Below are 24,035 nucleotides of genomic sequence, written 5' to 3'. Positions count from 1 at the left end.
TTGCACGAAAGAGGACAAACGCCTTCGAGCTCACCTATGGTAGTAGCAACGTGCAGTTCAAAAAAGATAGAGGGGTACCTACGCTGGCGTTTCAGTAAAGTCGATATTTTCGCTGTGTGACGGCGCTGAAGCGTTCATGCACGGTGTTTCTTAGTAAACCGCGTGAAATGTCCCGTGTGGCTTTGTGATGTGACGCAAATTTTTTCAGCCACATCACGCAAGGTTGTTTTCTTGCTGTCCACACTGTCATGTAGCGACCGCGTAGGGCGAGCTTGAAGAAAACTCCGGTGCTCGTGTAGCTTGAGGGATCCTGCATAGCGACCCTGAGGGACAATGTTTATATCGAGCTTTTTTTCTAGGGTGACAAGAGTTCTGTTAAATGCATTTCGCGCAGCAAATATAGCAGTTGGTAACCTGTAGAAAACTTGGTGAAATTAACCTCAGCTAGCCAGTGTGGTGAACGTCTGGCTATTGCTATCCGATCAACGCCAGGTTCTATATATCGTCGGCTGTAACTTTTATTGCAAAGCATTTCTTAGTAAACTTCGGTGACACTGGCCGTATCTATCTATCTATCTATCTATCTATCTATCTATCTATCTATCTATCTATCTATCTATCTATCTATCTATCTATCTATCTATCTATCTATCTATCTATCTATCTATCTATCTATCTATCTATCTATCTATCTATCTATCTATCTATCTATCTATCTATCTATCTATCTATCTATCTATCTATCTATCTATCTATCTATCTATCTATCTATCTATCTATCTATCTATCTATCTATCTATCTATCTATCTATCTATCTATCTATCTATCTATCTATCTATCTATCTATCTATCTATCTGTCTGTCTGTCTGTCTGTCTGTCTGTCTGTCTGTCTGTCTGTCTGTCTGTCTGTCTGTCTGTCTGTCTGTCTGTCTGTCTGTCTATCTATCTATCTATCTATCTATCTATCTATCTATCTATCTATCTATCTATCTATCTATCTATCTATCTATCTATCTGTCTGTCTGTCTGTCTGTCTGTCTGTCTGTCTGTCTGTCTGTCTATCTATCTATCTATCTATCTATCTATCTATCTATCTATCTATCTATCTATCTATCTATCTATCTATCTATCTATCTATCTATCTATCTATCTATCTATCTATCTATCTATCTATCTATCTATCTATCTATCTATCTGTCTGTCTCTCTGTCTGTCTGTCTATCTATCTATCTATCTATCTATCTATCTATCTATCTATCTATCTATCTATCTATCTATCTATCTATCTATCTATCTATCTATCTATCTATCTGTCTATCTGTCTGTCTGTCTGTCTGTCTGTCTGTCCGTCTGTCTGTCTATCTATCTATCTATCTATCTATCTATCTATCTATCTATCTATCTATCTATCTATCTATCTATCTATCTATCTATCTATCTATCTATCTATCTATCTATCTATCTAACCATATTATAAAATCAAGATGGGAGCCGACAGATGGAAACAACGTAGTGGGATAATCAGGGTGAACAGTAGAAGTGCCTCTGACAGGCTGGCCAACTAAGTCATAATATGAAAATTACGATGTGTGTGTCATGAACGTCAGCACTTACTTATGCCATCGTCTTGCTTCTGCGGTTGTTTCGGGCTCACAACATATTGCAAAACTGGTGTGGTATGACATGACTGCATGGCGAACATGATTGACAGGCCCTCACGTTAAAATCATGCCATGCGTATCATGTAAGTCATGACTACGCACTATGCTCATGGTGTGCTCACGATCATTTCAATAGCTTCACATGTACCAAATTCAGTAAAACAGAACGTGAACGGATGACGAATGTGTATGCCTGGTGCAAACATAATAATTATAACGTGCATGCCATGTAAAAACATGACTACATGGCAAGCTCATGGTATGCTCACAGCCGTTTCATTGATTTGTGAGGTTTAACGTCCCAAAACCACCATATGATTATGAGAGACGCCGTAGTGGAGGGCTCCGGAAATTTCGACCACCTGGGGTTCTTTAACGTGCACCCAAATCTGACCACACGGGCCTCGACATTTCCGCCTTCACCTCACAGCCGTTTCACTAGCTGCACATATACCGAATATGGTAATACGTGACGTGAATAAATGACGAACGTATATGACTGGTGCGAACATGATGATCATGACGTGTGTGTCAATAAGAACATGACAACATGCCACACTCATGGTGCGCCCGCGGCTGTTTAGATAGCACGACATTTACAAAAATTTGTAGTACGTGACGTGAATACAAGACGAAGGTATACGATTGGTGCGAACATGATAGTCATGACATGCGCCTTATGTAAGACAATGACTACATGCCATGCTCATAATGCACTCGCGATCGTTTCGCTAGCTTGTCATATATCAAATCTGGTATTACGTGACGTGAGTGGTCGACGAAGGTATATGATTTGTGCAAACATGATAATCATTAAATGCGTGTCATGTAAGAGCGTGGCTACTTGCCATTCTCCTTATGCGCTCGTAGCTGCTTCGCTAGCTTCACATAAACGAAGTTTTGTATTATCTCACCTGAACGAATGACGAGGGTAAATTACATATACAAATATGATATCATGATACGCGTTTCATGAAAACCTTGAGTACAAGTTAAGAATAAAGTGCTCTCGCATGTATATCACTTGCTTTATACATACCAAAATTGGTATTAGGTGACGTGAATAGACGACCAAGGTAAAAGAAACGTCCAAGCGTGATGATCGTGACATCGGTGCTATGTAAAACACGAATACACGCTACGCTCGTAGCGCTCTCGCGACCGTTTCGCTGGCTTAACATATACAAAATTTGCAACACGTGACGTGAATAGAACGCAAATACCTGGCACAAACGTCATAATCACGACAAGAAAGTCATGTACAGCATAATTTACGTCCGCCTCGCAACGTTGCGTTGAATTCAGTGCATCATATCAGCCTTCCTCAATTGTGCTTCACCTATCATCCATTCCCATTATGCGTGCGATATAATATTTTTTTACCCACCGGCCGTGGCTGTAACATCACTTCTGAAAAGAAAGGTGCACTGGTTGTGTTTCCATTAACGGCAATCATTCTGAAATACGTTTAGCTCGTCCGCATACTTGCAAGAAAGTAGTTGTTGCACATTCTTGCCATAGTGAAGAATAATATGAGAATGGCTGGTAGTATTCGCAACTCCTAATAACGCTTCGCGTGCTGGCAAAACTGGTCGATAAAACAGCTATGACTGCGCTTAACATGGTCACCAGGGCAATTTCGATTCGCCCTGTGTTCGAGTTTTTTTTTATTGTTTCGTGGGATCGCGTTGCTTCATTGAAAGGTACCTGGCCGCGGACCGCGTCGCTCTCACCGGCATGAAAGTATTTATTTGTTGTTTTATTTATTTATTTGTTAATTTATTTATTACTTACTGTACACCCTTCGGTCCAAGAAAGTGGGCAGTTTTAAGAAGACATAGTTGCTACAATAAATGTCATTACAAATTTTTGGGGTGGGTGTTTCATACAGTCATAGTAAATATAAGGAGCGACATAGAAGATTCTTTCGTAATAACGTGTGGTAACGTATGCTGTGATTTAGGTATTTTTGATTTGTTTTTATTTTTTGAGTGCCGTGCAATTAAAATTGTCCCCACTGATTTAAATGTACTTTGAATTTGTAAACCCCCCTACAACATTGCCCCCAGAGGGCGCTGTTGGTATAAGTATATACTAAAAAAAAAAAGAAGGATTCTACAAATCCATACTTCATATGTTGTGCGATAGCCACAAAAATAAATACATAAATACTGCAGAACAATAAATACGATCATTTTGATTGTTGAAGCTGAGAAAGTAACAAATTTGTTTATTTATTTCGTACTGCCAGCTCGCTGTGAAAGCTGTAAGCAGGAGTCAGTTGCACAAAAAGGTAAAGGAGACAAAAGTAACGAACTCTGAGTATACTTTCCAGGAAAAGAAAAAAAAGCAAAGAGATGTGTTTTGAACAGTACTTAGAGCATGGGAAAAACGGGAATTAGTATAATATAAGAACATAAAATATTGCAGGTGAAAATTTCAGCAAGCAAATACAAGAATAGAAAAAATGTTCCTTAAAAAAAGAAAAGTAACAACAAAAGAATGACGAAAATAAAAAAATGCGCAAAAGAGCACTTGCTCACTGAGCGTTCAGCTCAGCAATGAAAACAATAAGTTTATGTTGAAACACGGTGTCTCATGGTTAGAAATAGCGTGGACAAACGTCGATATGGTTGGGCTCTGCAGTATGTATTCAGGCATTGCATTCGATTCGCGTACGGCACGAGGAAAAAAAAAAGACTGTTTGAAAGGTTGGTTCAGCAGGAATACTTAGTTTGAGCGAACGAGACAAAAAATACATATGTATACAGAAAATGGTACATACACGAGGACAAAAAAGAAAAAGAAAGGAGAAAAATCACTGAAATAAAAAATCGGTATCCTGGATTTGCAAGACATTGATATTTTCGAGTGAAAGAGAAATAGATACTATGAGAATGACTAAGTTATTTCATTTCAGTCTGAGACCGTGCGTGGAAATTATGAGTACTTATAAGCGTCTCTTCTGCAGAATAAGGTGTTAGGAATTCAGCGGGATGATGCCTTTTGGGTCTGGTTCATAAGGAGGTCAGGTACGGCGGTGGGTCAATCGCAAGTTTGCGGTTTGCGGCAGAATGACAGTCGACTCGTTGGAACTTTTTAAATTTCTAAGCTTTACGATTAGTTTATCATGTGGAACCTTGTCATAGCTTTGCTAAAATCAAGACATATTACGTCTACTTGGCCGTTAGAATCAGGAGACGAAGTGAACGAATGATCTACCGGTATTAATTCAGTTGTTGCTGAATACCCTTCTCGAAAGTCATGCTGATGTTCTGTGAGTGCAGCATTATTTTCCAGAGATTCGCGGACCAGGCTGTCTTCCAGTCATTAGGCAATTGTGCAGTAATGACTGAGACACGAAATCGAATCGCGAGACAGTTGGCTATGAACTCCGCATATCGCTGGAAAAATTTGTTAAAGATTTCATTGACACCACAAGAACTCTTAGCTTTCACGTTAAGTAACATAATTTATACGCCAGGACACAATAGAAAACTCGCATCTGATAGTTCGGGCACAGTGTCGTCACAAGCGCATGCAGTTGCTCTAAAGAATATACTTTGAAAGTGGTTGTTGAATTGCTGAGTAATGTCACACCGATCTGTCACGGGCTTTCCGTCAGCTCATATTTGAGTAAATGGTTCCTTGCTATGTTTTATGTAATGCCAAAATTTATAGAGGCATTTTTATGAAGTTAGAAAGTGATATTTTGAAATAATTTTTTGCTGCACGAGGTGCACATGCGAGCTCATCTTGAAATTGCCTTATCAAGTGTTATGCGCATCTTTCTTCCTTTATCTCTTTATTCCGCGTTTTATTTGAATGGTTTCGTGATTTATCCAAGCGTTTGCTCTTCAACATTCTTTAGGTTATTGGGACCGAAATCATTTAGGCAATATTGACACGTGCCTTTCAACACGTTCCAAAATAATTGAGCGTTGTTGGCCTCGAAATCTATCAAACAGTTTTGCATGGGATCGATAACACTTGCGTCATTGGCATGTGAAACGTCTTTGAGGGAACGTGAAGAGAAGCGCTTATACTTTTGTAGGGGTTGAAGTAGTAACGATATGATTGCGAGATCGTGATTAACGAGCCCTGGCTTAACTTCTACAGTACAGTCAGAAAAATCACGACTGATGTACGCCAGGTGTAAAACGTAGTTAGGTGTATTCTGTTGATGAACTACCTGCATTAAAGTATACCTTAACATAATATCGAACATAATGCTAACGTGTTTATTATGTGAGCTACAAGCACCAATGTCTGGCCAATCTACTCCCGGCCGGTTAAGATCACGGAGAAGAACAATTTTTTATTTTCGTGCATTGACACTTTATTTTGAAATGTCTCTAGTACATCCGTTAGGGCTTACAGAGGTCTCTAAAGGGCACACAACATGAAACTGTGCCCTAGCTAGAGACTTCAACACGCAGTCTATCGATACCTACTATGTAATTTAATGAATTCGCCTGAACACTATTTTTTTAACTAACATAGCCACACTGCCGTCCCTATCCTGCCAATCTTTACGAAATACTGTTTAAGAAAGGGGGGACATGTCATTGTCACACATCTCTTCATTTCGCCAGGTTTCTGTTAAAAACGCTACATGAGGATCAAACTGTAGCGAGAAAATATTCAGTTTTGTTTTTTCTCACTGCGGGCACATACAATCAATATTCGTACTTCTTTAGGACTATTACAGGCATCGTATCACTCACGAGATAATGGCGATGTATGAACTTGCTGACCTTCCACGTGCGTGAAATGTGCTGTGCTATCTTTATGACTTTAACACGTGTTTTCAGCATTTTATCGCAATAAAAGTAATATTTATCTATTTTAAGTCTGTCATGAATAAGCGAGACCTTCTTCCCGAGTTGCTTTACAATCTTAGGACTTTCCCATTGATTGATATGTGGGGTTTAACGTCCCAAAACCACTATATGATTATGAGAGACGCCGCAGTGGAGGGCTCCGGAAATTTAGACCACCTGGGGTTCTTTAACGTGCGCCCAAATCTGAGCACACGGGCCTACAACATTTCCACCCCTATCGGAAATGCAGCCGCCGCAGCCGGGATTCGAACCCGCGCCCTGCGGGTCAGCAGCCGAGTACCTTAGCCACTAGACCACCGCGGCGGGGCTTAGGACTTTCCCAGAGCAGTTTTTGTTTTCATACAGTTAATGTGGAGTAGTCATTCTGAACGAATATTGAGCTGCTTTGTTTATTTTTTACGTTAGCAAAGATTGGCACTGCTTCGTTGAAATCTTGGAGGTTTACGATCACTGGGCGCTTGCCTTTGCGATGTCCAAGTCGATGAATGGAATCAATGTACTTTCGTTTCACGCCAGGTTTATCTTCGAACATGTCTTTCACAACTTTATCCTCAAGCGACGTTTCCGTTTCATCAGATCATTCAGGTATTCCATGAACTATCAAATTAGATCGTCTACTTTGCTCCTCCAGATTTGTAAGTTTGTTGGCTTGAAAGTTTATGACATGCTCTACCGACTGTAGCACTGCCTGCACTTTATCAGTTCGCCCTGAAGGAAGGGAGGGTTCAAGGGTACTTTCCCACACTTTATATATGATTAGGTCTTTCTATCATCTTTTTTATGTCCGCAATGCCTGCTTTTACTTCATTTAAGCCACATTGCAAGGCCATCTGGCCCTGATGCAGCTCGTCAAAAATTACTTCTTTTTGTAGGCCCAGGGTTCACTTCCACATCGACACACAAGAGGAACTTCCGCGTAAACACACAAACATAGGCAGTGCTATAGCACCATTTGGGGCGCGGCAGGACCACTATGCCAGAACAGTAACTTCGAAATGTACAGTAATGAGAACTAACCTGCAGTACGAAAAGTATTTTCCAGCAGATATATGCACCCATATTATGCGCGCTACAAAAGCACGCACATGATATTGTTACGTAAAATGAGACGGGACGTGACTATTTGCCAGTGTATTTGCACCAATAAAATCGGAGCGCAGCACACAGAGCGAGCAAACTAGTCCTCTTCGTCGTCTTCTGATCACAGAATGGTGCACCCTTCATGTGATAGCTACGTAGCATTACCCCCCCCCCCCTCGGTAGTAAAAAAAATGGCAGCATGTCCACGGAGTGAATGATGGAGAGTGGGGTGAAGCATTCGTCCGTCCATTCGTTCTTGCTTCCGTCCGTCTATGCGTCCGTCTGTGTGACCGTCCATGCGTCCATCCACCCGTCCATGCGTGTGTCTGTTCGTGCGTCCGTCCCTGCATTCGTCCATGCATCCGCCCCTGCGTCCGTTCATACGTCCATCCATGCATCTGTCTGTGTGTCCGTTCGTTCATCTATTCAACACTCCAAGTACCACCATCTCGCATCGTTTCATCATATATTGTCCATAAAGAAGCGCCCGCGGTAGTCTAGTGGCTAAGGTACTCGGCTGCTGACCCGCAGGTCGCGGGCTCGAATCCCGACTGCGGCTGCTGCATTTCGGGTGGAGGCGGAAATGTTGTAGGCCCATGTGCTCAGATTTGGGTGCACGTTAAAGAACCCCAGGTGGTCGAAATTGCCATAGCCCTCCACTACGGCGTCTCTCATAATCATATGGTGCTTTTGGGACGTTGAATCCCACATATCAATCAATCAAACTATATAGAAGCACCGCCATCCGGCAGACATTCCAAGGACTGAAAGAGAGGTGGCACACGCACACTTTCTTATGGCTTGCGCTTCGGGTCTACTTCCCACCTTTAACCACCTCGAGTTCATGGTATATACTTGTTCACTGTATTCATGGCACTGTGGCTCAACGCTCGCTAAACCTTTGTAAATCTAAGGAGGTTACACCTAGCGAGTTTAACGTAGCAACCCTTTCTTGCCAGATAGCGATCAATGTACATGCCAATGGCTGCTAATGGCGATCGCAGCGTGCGCGTTAACTACAAGCTAAATTCTCCTGTCTCTCATTCCCCATTAGCAGCCATTGGCATGTACATTGATCACTATTTTTATTGTTCAGTAACGCACAGAAGAAATCTCTCACCGGCACCACCTTGGAGGTCAAAATGTTATTACACTACAACGGCTACGAGGGACGAACAGGTGCCATTATAAGGAGCTTCGCCCCTAAAACACCGACTCGGGGCACTTTATACGCGTTCTTCAGAAGGCGGGCGGTATGGTTTCTACCTACTGACGTGCACTATATCAGTGGGGTGTTTGCAGACAGGTTAGTCCCGAAGACAGGAATGACCTCATAGGTAACGTCTGTTACCCGTCCTATGATACGCTAAGGTCTCTTGTACAAAGATAGCCACTTCTATGACAATCCAACACGACAAACTGGACACCAGAGAAGAACTAGAGGACCAGGTGAGAAGTCAACGTCGACATGCTCACTGTCGTAGAGGGCCTTCTGTGTTGCTTGTGAAGCCAACAGCCTAGAGCGGGCAATCTGACGTGCATGGTCGGCACCAGTGATAGCATCACGTGCGTTTTCGCTCGGTGGTGGTGTAGTAGTCGGTAGTAGGGTGTCCAGTAGTAAGGTAGGATTACGGCCATAGAGCATATAAAAAGGTGAATGACCTGCTCTATCATGACGAGATGAATTATAGGCGAACGTCACGTGAGGTACCGCTAGATCCCAGTCATGGTGGTCAGATGAGACATACATCGAGAGCAACTCCGTGAGGGTGCGATTTAGGCGTTTGGTAAGGCCATTCGTTTGAGGATGGTAGGAACTGGTCAGTTTGTGTTGCGTTGAGGAAGAGCACAAAAGGTCGTCGAGTACGCGTGACAAAAGTGCGCGTCCACGATCGGTGAGCGATTTCCGAGGAGCGCCTTGATGTAGAATTACCTCGTGGAGCAAAAAGTCGGCAACGTCAGTGGCAATACTGGTGGGGAGCGCTCTAGTGATGGCAAACCTGGTCGCATGGTCTATAGCAACGGCGACCCACTTGTTCCCAGAATTTGATTCAGGGAATGGTCCGAGGAGGTCTACACCAACACGCAAGAAAGGTTCATAGGGATGGAGATCGGGTGAAGGAGTCTAGCAGGGGGTGCGGCAGGTCGTTTTCGGCGTTGGCATTTATAGCAGGAGGCCATGTAGCATAGAACAGACCGCACAAGGCCACACCAAAAGAAGCGGCACTGGACGCGGTAGTATGTGTGAGATACGTCCAAGTGGCCGGCAGTTGGTTCGTCGTGAAGCTCATGCAGGACCGCTGAACGGAGATTGGTAGGAGTAGCTCAGGGCCATCTGGCTGGGCGCTACGACGGTACAGCGTGTCATTTAGGAAAACGATATTGCGGAGTGACACGTCGTTAGGGTCAGAGTCTAGACGGGCAATGAGTGACCGCAAGGAAGGATCGCGACGCTGTTCGTCACCAATCTGAAGAAACCTAGACATGGACATGACGCTGGGGCCAAGCTCGCACGCCGATTCATCTGGTTGGTCAACAGGGTAGCGGAACAAGCAATCGGCGTCCAGATGGAGGCGTTCAGACTTGTAGGCAACTGAATAGGAGTACTCCTGAAGACGGAACGCCCAACGATCAAGTCGTCCAGAAGTGTCCTTCAGTGAAGACGGCCAATAAAAGGCGTGATGATCTGTGACAATAAGGAACTGGCGGCCATACAAGTAAGGGCGAAGTTTTGAAGCCACCCAGACAAGGGCAAGGCATTCTCGTGGTGGTATAGAGTAGTTACGCTCCGACATTGAAAGGAGACGACCTGCGTATGCAATTACACAATCAGTGCCCCGCGGAGTTTGGGCCAAAACTGCACCAATGCCGTGACTGCTGGCGTCTGTCCACACTTCTGTAGAAGCATCTGGGTCGAAATATGAAAGTATCTGTGGTGTCGTTAGAGCGGTGATTAATCGAGAGAAAGCGTTAGCTAGAAGAAGACCCCAATAAAACAGGACGTCAATCTTGAGGCCTGTGAGTGGTCGTGCGAGTGCCACAAAGTCTTTTACGAACCGGTGAAAGTAAGAGCATAGGCCCACGAAACGGCGAACCTCCTGGATAAAGCGCGGAATGGGAAAGTTCGTTACTGCGCGTGCTTTTGCAGAGTCTGGTCGTACACCGGAAGCGTCAACAAGGTGGCCCAACACAGTAAGTTTACGAACACTGAAGTGGCACTTCGATAAATTCAGCTGGCGGCCGGCATGTCGGAATGTTGATAGAATGGTCGGAAGGCGTTCAAGGTGTGCGGCGAAGGTGGGTGAGAGATTACCACGTTACCTAAGTAACACAAGCACGTCGCCCATTTACATCCTTGAAGCAGCGTGTACATCACTCTCTCAAAGGTTGCTGGGACGTCGCAGAGACGAAATGGCATGATTTTGAATTGGCAAAGGGCGTCGGGGGTAAGGAATGCAGTTTTATCACGATCCATTTTGTCTACAGCAATTTGCCAGTAGCCAGATCGGAGGTCGAGAGATGAAAAAAAGGTGGTGCCATAAAGACAGTCAAGTGCATCGTCAATACTAGAAGAGGATACACGTCTTTCATGGCTATTTTGTTGAGGTGCCGATAATCAATACAGATACACCAGGAGCCATTTTTATTCTTTCCCAAGACCACTGGGGAGGCCCAAGGGCTTGACAATGTTTCGATGATGTTTTTCGATATCAGGTTTTCCACTTCCTTCTGAATCACTGCTCGTTCTGATGCGGACACGCGGTAAGGCAGAAGGTAGATGGGCGCAGAGTCACAAGTGTTGATTTAGTGCTTGACAGTATTAGTCTGGCCCAAGGGACGATCACAGATATAAAAATGTCACCGTAAGAGGCCAAAACGTGGAAGAGAGCGTCGGCGTGATCAGGCGAAAGGTCTGGTCCAATCATATTTCGAAAGATGGCCTCGGCAGAACCGGGTAACCGTGAGACTGCGGCTTGGTCCAGAACAGTTACAGCAACAACGTTTATGTCATCATCTCTTATGGCAGTGAGTTGAGCAAGCGACATCTGGTAGGGCAACACTTGAGGAATGAGGCCAAAATTTAGAAGCGGAAGAAACACACAGTTGTCCCTTATGGTGGCGATGGTATACGGCACTGTAACACTGCGCGTCAGTCGTGCGTCTGTTATCGGTGTAACGATGTAGTCTTTGTCGGGAGCTGCAGGGGTCGATGACAGACAAACGTATGTCACAGCTCGAGGTGGCAAGCAAACAGAAGTGGTTGGACCCAAGCGGCTGACTGGCTTTTCACAGGCACCAGAGAGCAGGGGAAGGTCGAGGCTGAGCGTGTCAGAAAAACAGTCAATTAAGGCCGAGTGTGCCGAGGGGAAATCAAGGCCAAGTATGAAGTCATGGAGACAATGATCTAGAACGGCAAAAATAACTATGGCGCGACGACCAGCAATGTTGACACGAGCAGTGCACATTCCGACGACTTCTACAGCGCCGTCATCGGCAACACGTATAGATTGAGTCGTAGAGGGCGTCTGCAAACGGCGGCGTAGATGTGCGCTCATAATAGATAGGTGAGCGCCTGTGTCAACAAGGGCAGTAACAAGAACATTGTCGACTTTTACTTCAGTCAGACTGTGGTATGTGGGCATCGACAGTAGAGGGTTTTCGGGCATCGTTGGTATTGCAGCTTCACCTCCATAAGCTGCAATATCTAGTTTTCCTGCTGCGATCGTCCAGAGAAGCTCGGCGAGGAAAAGCACCGAGGCGGCAGAGAGCGGGATTGGCGGCGTAGCGGCGACGGGGAGTGGGAGTAGCGGCGACAGGAAGAAGAGGCGTCAGTGGGGAGAAAATCGTGAGGAGGCGGCTAGTAAAAGTTGGATGGTGTAGCGGCTGGACGTCCAGAAGTGGTAGGGCGCTTATAAGTAGGGTAACTCAAACGTGGTGGATTGGACCAGCGGTGACGGCAATAACGAGAAATATGTCCAGGTTGATGACCGGAAAAACTGATAGGCTGGTCGTCAGGGGTTCGCCATTCCGTAGGGTTCTGGAAGGGCAACGATGGAGGAGATCGGCGAGCGTTACCTGAGGGGTATGTGCGTACTTCAGGGTGAGTCGCGGGACACGCGGACGGAAGACCGAGAATAGCGAACTGCTGCCTTACCACAGCTTGAATTAAGGCTACCGATGGGTGTGATGGGTCAGTGGCTTGAGTTGTAAAAACAGGCTGTTAAATGGGAGCTGGACAGGCAGCTTCAAGCTCCCGACGAACAATACGGGTGACGTGGTCATAGGTAAGTGTTTGGCGAGCGGCTTCACACGATGAAGTTGCGGCCGTGTTGGGTAGTAGTGTGAATCTCTCAGTGATACGGTGGCTCTTGGCGTGTTCAAACCGCCGGAACTCTGATGATTTCGTCAATGGCAGTGACGTTTTTGCATACAAGCAGGTCGAAGGCATCGTCGGCGATGCCTTTAAGCACATTCGATACCTTCTCAGGCTCGGGCATGTGTTCGTCAACCAAGTGGCAAATGTCGATGACGTCGTGAATATACACGAGGTAGGATTCAGTAGACGTCTGTGCCCGAATAGCCAACTGATTTGGCGCAGGTATCTGACGTGCAGCGGTGTTCCCAAAAAGGTTACGCATCTTCTCCTTGAAAGTGTCCCAGCTGATAATGTCGACTTCATGCGTCTCGAACCACACCCGTTAAGGGCCATTAAGGTAAAAAAGCACGTTGGCAACCATGAGTGTTGGGTCGCACTTAAAACTGGCGCTGATCCTTTCATACACGTTGAGCCACTTGTCAACGTGAAGGCCATCCTGTTCGGAAAATACGTCAGGATCACGAGGAGGAGGCAAGACAACGTAGATAGGAGTCACAGAAGAGGCGGGTGGTGAAGACAGTGTACCTTGAACCGGTGACATGGTAGGACTTGTGATGCTGTGGCCGCTGCGGTGGTTTGTGATGGGTACTGGGAAGGACCAGCAGGTCCACTACAAATATGTTACGTAAAATGCGACAGGACGTGACTATTTGTCATTGTATTTACACCAATAAAATTGGAGCGCAGCACACAGACCAAGCAAACCAATCCTGTTCGTCGCCTCCTGATCTCAGAATGGTTTACCCTTCATGCGATAGCTACGTAGCAATATTGTCACGGGGCCATGATGCCAAAGAAAGGAGCAGACTGTAGGTTGAAGATAAAACTATTTATTTGGCCAAAGTTGTGAACGGTGAACTGAAAAGAGTACAGCGAAACACAATAGCGTTGATAGTGGTGAACAGAGCGTCGGCCGTTGATCAACTCGCAAATGGTGAAGTGCATCGCCATAAATACGTGCCATAGAATATTCGTGCGTTATAGGCAGCGGCCACGTACGTTGCAAAGTAATCTCTAATGTTCACGTAGTTCATGTTCCTACTAAAATCTCTGCAAAATGATCTACAACAGGCTTCTCGAACAATAAAGGCATGTCCTAAAGCTTCTCCAACAATACGGGCATGGTTTGCGCTAGAATTACTATCCATCACCTTCTTTCCAATGCGTAAGTTTCTGATTTGCACCGTTCTTCGTCGCGCGTTGTCCGCGTTCCTTGGGAAGTGATACGACACGTTACCATCTTTGCACTGATGTATTCGGGGGTCTGCCCTGAGGACTGGAGGCAGCCAGAGTCCCAAGGAGGTGTCGAGGAGAGGAGCTGAAAGCTGCCAACAGTACCTTTTATTTACATCATTTACAGGCAGCGTGTTGCTTCAAGATGAAGTTAGCATCATGGAAGCCATCGAGCTTCTGTGAGCTTCTCGGAGCTTGTGAGAGCTTGTCGGGAGCGCATCGGCACTCGCATTTTATGTCCTGGCCTTCCCAGGATTCCCTGCAGGAAAACACAATGGAGGTCAGGATAGTCCAAAAAATTTTGCTATCTTCACCACCACTTCCAAAAGGGGAAGGTGAAACGCCGCCTCCTTCCTAGAAAAGAGGTATGCCCAGTTCAGCCCATGGCGAGGGAGAAAACACTGCACACCACGCACGAAACAGCACAGCATAAAGACATTGAGTCCCACGTGGAAATCAACTCTGTAGACCGTTGCAGTAATGAGAATGCAGCGCCACGCAGACCACGACTTGTGAAAACAGTGATATTAGGCACCATGGAGAACGTGGGAAATGCATCCACAGACGGTTCTCAGTCACTTGGCTTATTCTCCGTGGCACTTTGACGAACAGAGATGTACAGACATAGCCACCCTCTTTAAATCTTTTTTACTGTAAACAGCACTTCATAGGTCGCCAGTCGGTTGGGTAACTTCAAAAGGTTCTAGGAGGGAAGATGGCTGCGCCGCAAAATTCCAAGTACGGCTAGCGTGTCGTTGTGGCTTGTGGTTCACCTCTGGGAGTGCTGTGCCGCAACCGTCTCACGGCCAAGTGGCGCCATGCCAAGGAGGACGATCATAACAGCCCATCCATCGTCACAAGAGGTCTCGAAGGGGTTGCAGCACCAAGGCACTCTGCATAGACCGTAGATATGCTTCGTTGTAGAACAAAACACAGGCTGCAACAATCTCCTGACCTGAGCCATGGCTAGCTAACACCGGAAACGAATCACGCAAGACCCGAAGCACAACAAACAGAGAGCATACACTCGACCTCGAGAAATTCTATGTTACATTTTCTGATAATGTCCCCCTCAAATTTCACAATTGGTGCGCTCGCTTGTGAAAATCACGGATCAGGTAAAAAAGCCAAGAAACTCAGACGAAATATGTGCGAAGTAAATGAAAAGCCTGAGATTTTGTATAAGTTCCCACAGAGATTAACAGCGTTTAGTGCAGGCAGGTTCTACCGGCGACACGATAACGAAAGGAGGTAGTTAATGAATTACACCTCTTACTGCATAAGTAAAACTCGAAATCAAACTCACGCGTATAACATAAAGCAAACATAGAAACAAGAACCTACCCTACACTAATGTGCATACCAGCAAGTATACTGCAAAAACAGAAGGTTAATACCGAGGCTTTGAGTCAGCCTTCTCTGCTAAAATCAACTTGTACGTAAAACATAAAATAAAAAGAATATCAAAAACGTATACTGTACTGTAGAAACAGAAGGTTTAAACAGAGGCTTTTATTTTCAGCCAAATTCTCTGTTAAAATCAGCGCAAAACCCTCTATACGGGTACTAGGGTTTGCTAAATATAAGCAAACAAACAAATATCTCAATTTTGTGCTGTTAGAATGATGAACAAAATAAAACTCACAGAATCGACACACGCCTTGCTCATCGTCAGATGGCGGAACATCAGACAGCAAAACAATATTAAAAACTGGATACAAGACACTTTCTCAATATACTTCGTTTCACTGTGCATAACTTATGCGATACCCTCTCAGACGGGCTCTGGGGGGACGCGTATACCACAGTTGTCGATGGGCCAGATCGCGACGGAGGGACAAAAAGTTAACCTGTGCGACCACTTCGGCGTCTCAGTTATTTCGCCCTCTTGACACTCTTCATGCCAAATCTCGCTTTCTGACGGAACCTCAATTTTTCTCGACGGAGGGACGGAACCTCAAGATCGCAATGGAGGGACAAAAAGTTAACCTGTGCGAAGCACTCAGTAGCGGTGATCTTTGTTACGCGGCTTCGAAACTCCGATAAAGAGGCACCCGCACGCCTAAGCTTCCTCGTTGTGAACCTCCCAGAACCACTGTTCCCCTCTCGCAAACGTGGGGGAGGACCGCTGTCGTTACAGTCACGTACTACCACCTCGCTTTGCTCCACAGTTCAGCCTTCACCAAAGATGATGAAACCAGGTGACCACTTCGGCGTCTCAGTTATTTCGCCCTCTTGACACTCTTCATTCCAAACCTGAATTTTTGACTTCCAGCGTGCTTTCTCGGGATTTATGACCTCCGATCCTGGCAAATATGACCCGCAGTGTTCCCTCTACGTTTTCGCTGGCGCCTTTTTCTTTAGGGGTAGCAGGAAACGCTCACCGACTCAGCAATAATACTGGGAAGTACCCTACTCAAAACTCCAGGAGGCTCAACTAGTTTATCTTCTCCATTATTTCTAGCTGTGTGCACTTTCGAAAAAACGCTACAATCGACACTTGCTAAACCAGCCAGATCATCATCAGATGTCTCTTCTTTAAGAAAGTCATCACCTCGCGCTATGTAAAGCGCTTCTCCCTCTTGTGACAAGCTAAGCGCCTCATCATCTGGACTTTCACAGTCTACTCCATTAACGCTTTCTGTTTCCAGAATCTCATGAGCAGATTCACAGGCCATCGGACGCATCAGAGCAGTCGCCAATATGTCATTAAAGCAAAGGCCTTTCAAATGCATACCCGTGGCATTCTGAGAGAGATAATGCTCGGGAAGGTTTTGGGACAACACAGTTTCCGTGGCGAGCAGTCTGAGCGGGCCCTTTTTCTCAACGTGGGCAAACGGCAAACACACACTTTTATTTTCAACTATTTGCCACGCGCACACGCTTTCCCCTGTGGTAATCTCATTTTCCCAGGAGTAGGAATTTACACTATCGAACGTTGCAGCTGACTCCCATGATACGTTACACAACGCTATCTCCAAAACTGACTCCTCAATGTGGGTTTTATTTGTTCCTGATTACTGCGGCTACTGTCCACCGAAAAGAGAACACTCCTAGTCTTTCGGCAGCCGATCGCAATGTGACCAGGCTCTTTGCATCGGTGGCATACGACTGGCTTCCTAGCCTAAACAACTTTTGTTTCTCTTTATCTTCCGAGCGGCTCGCTGCGGCTCTGGTCTCGGCAGGACTATCTTTAGTTTCCTTGTCAGAGGATAGTATCCCGTTAACCGGCTTATTCGAGGTCTGATAAATTCCTAATGCAAAACGCCTTTTCTTAAGTATCCTGTGTTCCTCCGCCAATCTTCGCTTTCTTTCCTAATCTTTTTTCTGTTATTCTACTTCTTCCCAACATTACTCAATTTCGTCATCTTCCGCACCGCACTTCTGTATTGCCCAAATCAGCTGTGACTCTCTCTCATCTCTCCCCATCCTGATTCCCAGTTCTTCACACAGTAGTAAGAGGTCTCGTCTATCCAGCTTCTTTAACAGCTTCATGGTATTTACGAGTGAGGACTTTCTTACACGCCGTAACGTTACGTAGAAAACAAGCGAAGCCTACATGCACGGAAAAATTTAGCCAGTTTAGCTTATGAAAGCTGAAGTTTGGTGAATAGCTCTGACGTATGGTAGCGGTACAACGAATACTATACGCACAGAAGATTACACCCAGATTTTGAAAACTTCAAAAGCTAAAACCTGGCAAAACTCAAAAGAAACAAGCACTCACCATATTGTTGAAGCCGGAGTCAAGCAGGGGTCATGCCGTCGCATCCAACCAGTTGATGTGTTCCAATCGTCAGCTGCATCACACCACTGCCATCCAGTTGATGTGTTCGGGGGTCTGCCCTGAGGACTGGAGCAAGCCAGAGTCTCGGGGAGATGTCGAGGAGAGGAGCCGGGAGCTGCTAACAGTGACTTTTGTTTACATTATTTTACATTATTTACAGGTAGCGTGTTGCTACATGATGGGGTTAGCATCATGGAAGCCCTCGAGTTTCTGTGAGCTTCTCGGAGCTTGTGAGAGCCTGTCGGCAGCACCTCGGCGCTCGCATATTATGCCTTGACCTTCCCAGAATTACCTGCAGAAAAAAACAATGGAGGCCAGGACAGTCCAATAATATTTCCCATCTTCAGCTCCGCCCCCATGTCACACAGGTTCCGTTCATTATGGAGGCGATCGCCGGGCTAATTCCAAGGGCCGAAGTATCAGCCCCCCGAACCGCACCACGAAAGCGTGGACAATTTAGAAGTGGTGCTATTTGGCGCGCCAGCGGACGCCGGCTGTGGCCCAAAGAACAAGTCAGAGCCGAGAGTTGATAAACAAACAAAATTATATTCTCAATAGCGGCAGATAGAAAACAATACACAGGTATGCAGACTCCACAATAGTTGAGTACAATATGTCACTAATCAAACAACGTACTACACAGTACAATCAGCCACACTCGAAACAACGGACACAGACAACAATACGCACTACAATGCAGTCGCATGCATTGAACAACCAAGACACTTAAAGACTAAAGAGATAGAAAACCTATTCAGTCCAAAGTTCTTGGAATAAAAGTCTAGATGATACTCTCCCGAGCATCACTCACTCATAGTCCAGCGTTGTTGTCATTCCACAGCCCCCGAAGTTTCTCTTCCAGGAAATCTCACGTCTTCAATAGGCCACTCTCCAAGCTTCAAACTTCTTCGTCGGAAACACGTCAGCTTCAGACACGCAGTGTTGCCACGCGTCTTCGCTCAATAGCGGTAAACACACACTCTTGCCTGTAGCTCGAGTCGTCAACCCTCAGGTGGAAATAATCTTCTTCTCCTGCTTTGTCTCTACGGACAAAACCTTCGCCGACTACACGGCGGGATACCCTACGCGCTCTGGCGCTAACTTCCGTCTTCTCCTCCGAAGTTTCTCTTCCAGGAAACCTCACGTCTTCTCCTGCTTTGTCCCAACGGACAAAACTTTCGCCGACTACACGGCGGGATACCCTACGCGCTCTGGCGCTAACTTCTGTCTTCTTCTGATCTCTCACCTCGGCTGCTCGATTAAATACCCTCCGCGCTAGATTCCAGAAAGTTCTCGTCATTTCGTCGGCGCGATACGCAGCGAAGGCTGGGGAGAGGGCGAGACAGCTCGAAGGCCGTCCGCAATGGATGACTCAACTCGGCCTCACCACGACCCTTTTCATCTATAAAGTTCGAGTGCTTGCTCGGTCGCCGTTGTGGGGTGAGGAGGTTCGTCGGCGAATCTACGCTCCCGCGGGGAGAAGGAGCGTGCCCGGGGAGCTTGTTTTCTTTTTCTTTTATCGTTGACCTCGCGGCGTCATTTCGGCGTTTCGTCACGAGGAGTTGGCGGCGCGCTCTTTTTGAGCGCTCGTTCTGTGACACTGCCCCTCACTTTAAGAATATTATCTCATAATATTCAAAACCCCACAAACGAGCGCGAACAGTCACCACACACTCTCACAGACTGTAACCTAGTCCGTCGCTCATGACCCGTCACATTCACAATGGATCACTCCATACAACTGTAATCTCACAACACATAGAGTATAGCCACAGGTACATGAATACAATGCTCCATCACATATTCCAAGCAATACAAATATACAAAGCTCTCATTACCACAATTGTACAATACTATACATCACGTCACAGCACAAACACTTCGACACTTGTGACACAGGATAACAAGAACATTAACAAAACATATAGCATTCAGCCCTGCCAAACACAATTCGATTCCACCTCAGCACCTATCCTGAGCATTTCGAGCGGCGCTTGCGCCGTTTCTTGCGGTGCTCTCTCGATCTCTTCTTATTGTTTTTGCTCGTTTTGTTCCGGCGAGCCCCTTCCAACGACGGTATCTGAGGCAGCCTCTCAGCCAACGTTGTCACTTCCGACACTGGTAACGGGTCGTGACGCTCAACCGATCCTGCCCGGTTATTCACCCGCTTGTTCACGTCCCGACATTTGGCCTGGCTGGCCGACTCCGTCACCTTTACACTGTCGCTCGGTTGAGGTCGTGCCGATGAAAGTCCAGCTATCCGGCCCATGAACTCATTCAACACGATCATCTTCTCATTCACTGTCTCTTGCACCGCGGCTTCACCTTGGGCTCTAGTGAGATCCGTCACGAGCTGCTCCTCCACTGTATCTCGCGGTCGCTAGGTTGGCGAGGGCTCTATCTTATGGTCTTCTCCCAAACATTCCGGATCATTCGGTCCTCGTGCCCCGTCGATGTTTCCGATGACAAGGTCGTACAGGGGGGTCGTCATGCATAAAGCAGTAACCTTCCCGCTGAAGAACGGGGTTTCAACTTCAATGTCTGCTTCGGGAAGCATCCGAACCGTACGGTCAATTAGGCAAACCAGTTTCGTTTTGCCTGTTAGCTCACTTTCCCGTACCAAATTTCTCCGCACGAAAACAGTGGAGCTGCCGGTATCTCCTAACACCGTAATCTTTTTGTCCGCAACTTTTCCAGGCAGCGTTGGCATTCCCTTCGTAACACCGGTTGGCTGTTTTGCCATTACAGCAACCACAATAGAAATTTTCTACCCATTTTTCAACTTTACGAATCCATCTGTGATGGCATTATTACCGGATTTCGGTGCCGCTTGCACACAGGATACCTGGTGAGTTTGACTCGCTCCGTTTCGCCATGCGTCTGCTTTGTGCCCAGTCTGACCACATTTTAAACATTTTACAACCGTGGGGCTCGTGAAGTTAGTTCGGCAGTTTTCAGCACGGTGACCCACTCGGTTACACAGAAAACATCGCGGAATGCTCTTCGGTGCACGCTTCTTTTCTTCGGGAGCCGATTTCTTCGAATCTTGAGGACACTCCTTCTTGACCCTGGCCAAATTAGCTCTACCTTGCCCGTCCAAGAATTCATCAGCCAATTTGAGCATGCCTTCAAGTGACTCAGCCTTCCTCTCTTTCAAGCACAGCGACAGGATTGGGTGGCAACTAGTAAGAAATTGTTCTGTAATTAGGCGCTCTCTAAGCTCATCGTACCCCTGCGCTGTCCCTGAAAGTTCAATCCATCTGTCGAAATAATGGCAAAGTCGGGCGGTGTACTGCGTAGCCGTCTCACTATCAGCTGGCTTTCCTGTACAAAATCTGCCCCGGAATCCTTCCACAGTAAATCTAAATCGCTTCAGTAAAGCAGTTTTCACCTTTGCATAGCTGGCTGCATCGGTCGGCGTCAGCCTACCGTACACACTGAGCGCTTCACCACTCAAGCAAGTACTCAAAGCAGTTGCCCATTGATGTTCCGGCCAATTCTGGCTCCTTGCAATTGTCTCAAATCGGTGAAGGTACGCGTCAAGGTCGTCCTTCCTTTCATCAAACCCTACGAGCAGCTTGCTTGGGTTCAAGCGGAAGCCATGGACCTCTCGTTTGCTGCTTTCAACTCTTGCTTGGACCGGAGTTTCACTTCGCTGTAGCAAACGGAGCCGCTCGAGTTCTATCTCGTGCTGTCGCTGCAGTTCCCTTTCCTCTCTTTCTTCTTTCGCCCTCTCAGCTGCCAGTCTTTCTCTCTCCAACTCCAACTTTTATTGCTGCTCTCTTTCTTCTCTCAGCTGTCGCTCCTTTGCCTCTCTTTCTTCTCTCGCCCTTTCGGCTGCCAACTTTTCTCTCTCCAGCTCCAACTTCAATTGTTGCTCTCTTTCTTCGCTCTCTCTGCTGCCAGCCTTTCTCTCTTCAACTCAGCTGCTTTTTCTTCCTTGGCCCTCTCAGCTGCCAACCTCTCTTTGTTCCTTGGCTCTCTCAGCAGCCAACCTCTCTCTCTCCACCGCCTCTTTCTTTTTCTGGCTTACCCATTTCCGTAGTTCGGCACCAGAATGACCCATCTTCTCACCAAGAGCAACTAACTTTTCGAGATCCATGGTGTCTCGCAAATAAAATATTGCCGCGTGTAAAAAGTATCTGCCTAAATCAGTCTATCGGAACACTCCCCTGCACTCGTTAATGAGAATACTGAGCAGCACACAAAATTGTTCCGATAGCACTATCAACAACTCGAGGCTTTTACTTACTACCTTGGACACACTGTGCACCAAAAGGTCCTGTCGCGGACGCCAGATTAATTGTCACACAGGTTCCGTTAATTAGGGAGGCGATCGCCGGGCTAATTTTAAGGGCCGAAGTATCGGCCCCCCGAACCGCACCACGAAAGCGTGGACAATTTAGGAGTGGTCCTATTTGGCGCGCCAGCAGACGCCGGCTGTGGCCCAAAGAACAAGTCAGAGCTGAGAGTTGATAAACAAACAAAATTATATTCTCAATAGTGGCAGATCGAAAACAATACACAGGTATGCACACTCCACAATAGTTGAGTACAATATGTCACCAATCAAACAACGTACTACACAGTACAATCAGCCACACTCGAAACAACGGACACAGACAACAATACGCACTACAATGCAGTCGCATGCATTGAACAACCAAGACACTTAAAGACTAATGAGATAGAAAACCTATTCAGTCCAAAGTTCTTGGGACAAAAGTCTAGATGATACTCTCCCGAGCATCACTCACTCAAAGTCCAGCGTTGTTGTCGTTCCGCGGCCCCCGAAGTTTCTCTTCCAGGAAACCTCACGTCTTCAATAGGCCACTCTCCAAGCTTCAAACTTTTTTGCCGGAAACACGTCGGCTTCAGACACGCAGTGTTGCCACGCGTCTTCGCTCAATAGCGGTAAACACACACTCTTGCCTGTAGCTCGAGTCGTCACCCCTCAGGTGGAAATAATCTTCTTCTCCTGCTTTGTCTCTACGGACAAAACCTTCGCCGACTACACGGCGGGATACCCTACGCGCTCTGGCGCTAACTTCCGTCTTCTCCTCCGAAGTTTCTCTTCCAGGAAACCTCACGTCTTCTCCTGCTTTGTCTCTACGGACAAAACCTTCGCCGACTACACGGCGGGATACCCTACGCGCTCTGGAGCTAACTTCCGTCTTTTCTTGATCTCTCACCTCGGCTGCTCGATTAAATACCCTCCACGCGAGATTCCCGAAAGTTCTCGTAATTTTTGTCGGCGCGATACGCAGCGAAGGCTGGGGAGAGGGCGAGACGGCTCGAAGGCCGTCCGCAATGGATGACTCAAACCGGCCTCACCACGCCCCTTTCCATCTAGAAAGTTCGAGTGCTTGCTCGGCCGCCATTGTGGGGTGAGGAGGTTCGTCAGCGAATCTATGCTTCCGAGGGAGAGAGTCGCGCCCGGGGAGTCTGGATGTTTGTTTTCTTTCTTTTATCGTTGACCTCGCGGCGTCACTTCGGCGTTTCGTCGCGAGGAGTTGGCGGCGCGCTCTTTTTGAGCGCTCGTTCTATGACACCCCGAAAGGGGAAGGTGAAACGCCGCTTCCTTCCCAACCCACGATAGGGGGAAGAGGCACGCCCAGTTTAGCCCATGGCGAGGGAGAAAACACTTCACACCATGCACGACACAGCACAGCACGAAGACGTTGAGTCTTACGTGGAAATCAACTCTGTAGACCATTGCATTGATGAGTATGCGGCGCCAGGCAGACGACGACTTGTGGAAACAGCGGTATTAGGCACCACGGATAACGTGGGAAATGCATCCACAGATGGTTCCCAGTCGCTTGGCTTATTGTCCGGAGCACTCTGACGAACAGAGACCTACAGAGATAAGCAACCTCTTTAAGTTGTTTTGACTGTAAACTGCCATTCATAGGTCGGCAGTCAGTCGGGTAAGTTCAAAGGGTTGCACGAGGGAAGATGACTGCGCCACGAAATTCCAAGTACGGCTTGCCTGTCGCTGTTACTTGCGGTTCACCTCCGGAAGCGCTGTCTCGCAACCGTCTCACGTCG

General features: G+C 46.6%; 1 protein-coding gene across 6 annotated transcripts in view; it reads left to right on the top strand.

Annotated features, from left to right (window-relative positions):
• LOC142796415 (uncharacterized) overlaps positions 1–24,035 on the top strand; it is a 157,212-nt gene that overhangs the window by 1,139 nt on the left and 132,038 nt on the right. The window lies entirely within an intron of this gene.

Source organism: Rhipicephalus microplus, chromosome 1, assembly GCF_043290135.1.
Source record: "Rhipicephalus microplus isolate Deutch F79 chromosome 1, USDA_Rmic, whole genome shotgun sequence".
Taxonomy (NCBI): domain Eukaryota; kingdom Metazoa; phylum Arthropoda; class Arachnida; order Ixodida; family Ixodidae; genus Rhipicephalus; species Rhipicephalus microplus.
This window is presented reverse-complemented; position numbering and strand designations above follow the sequence as displayed.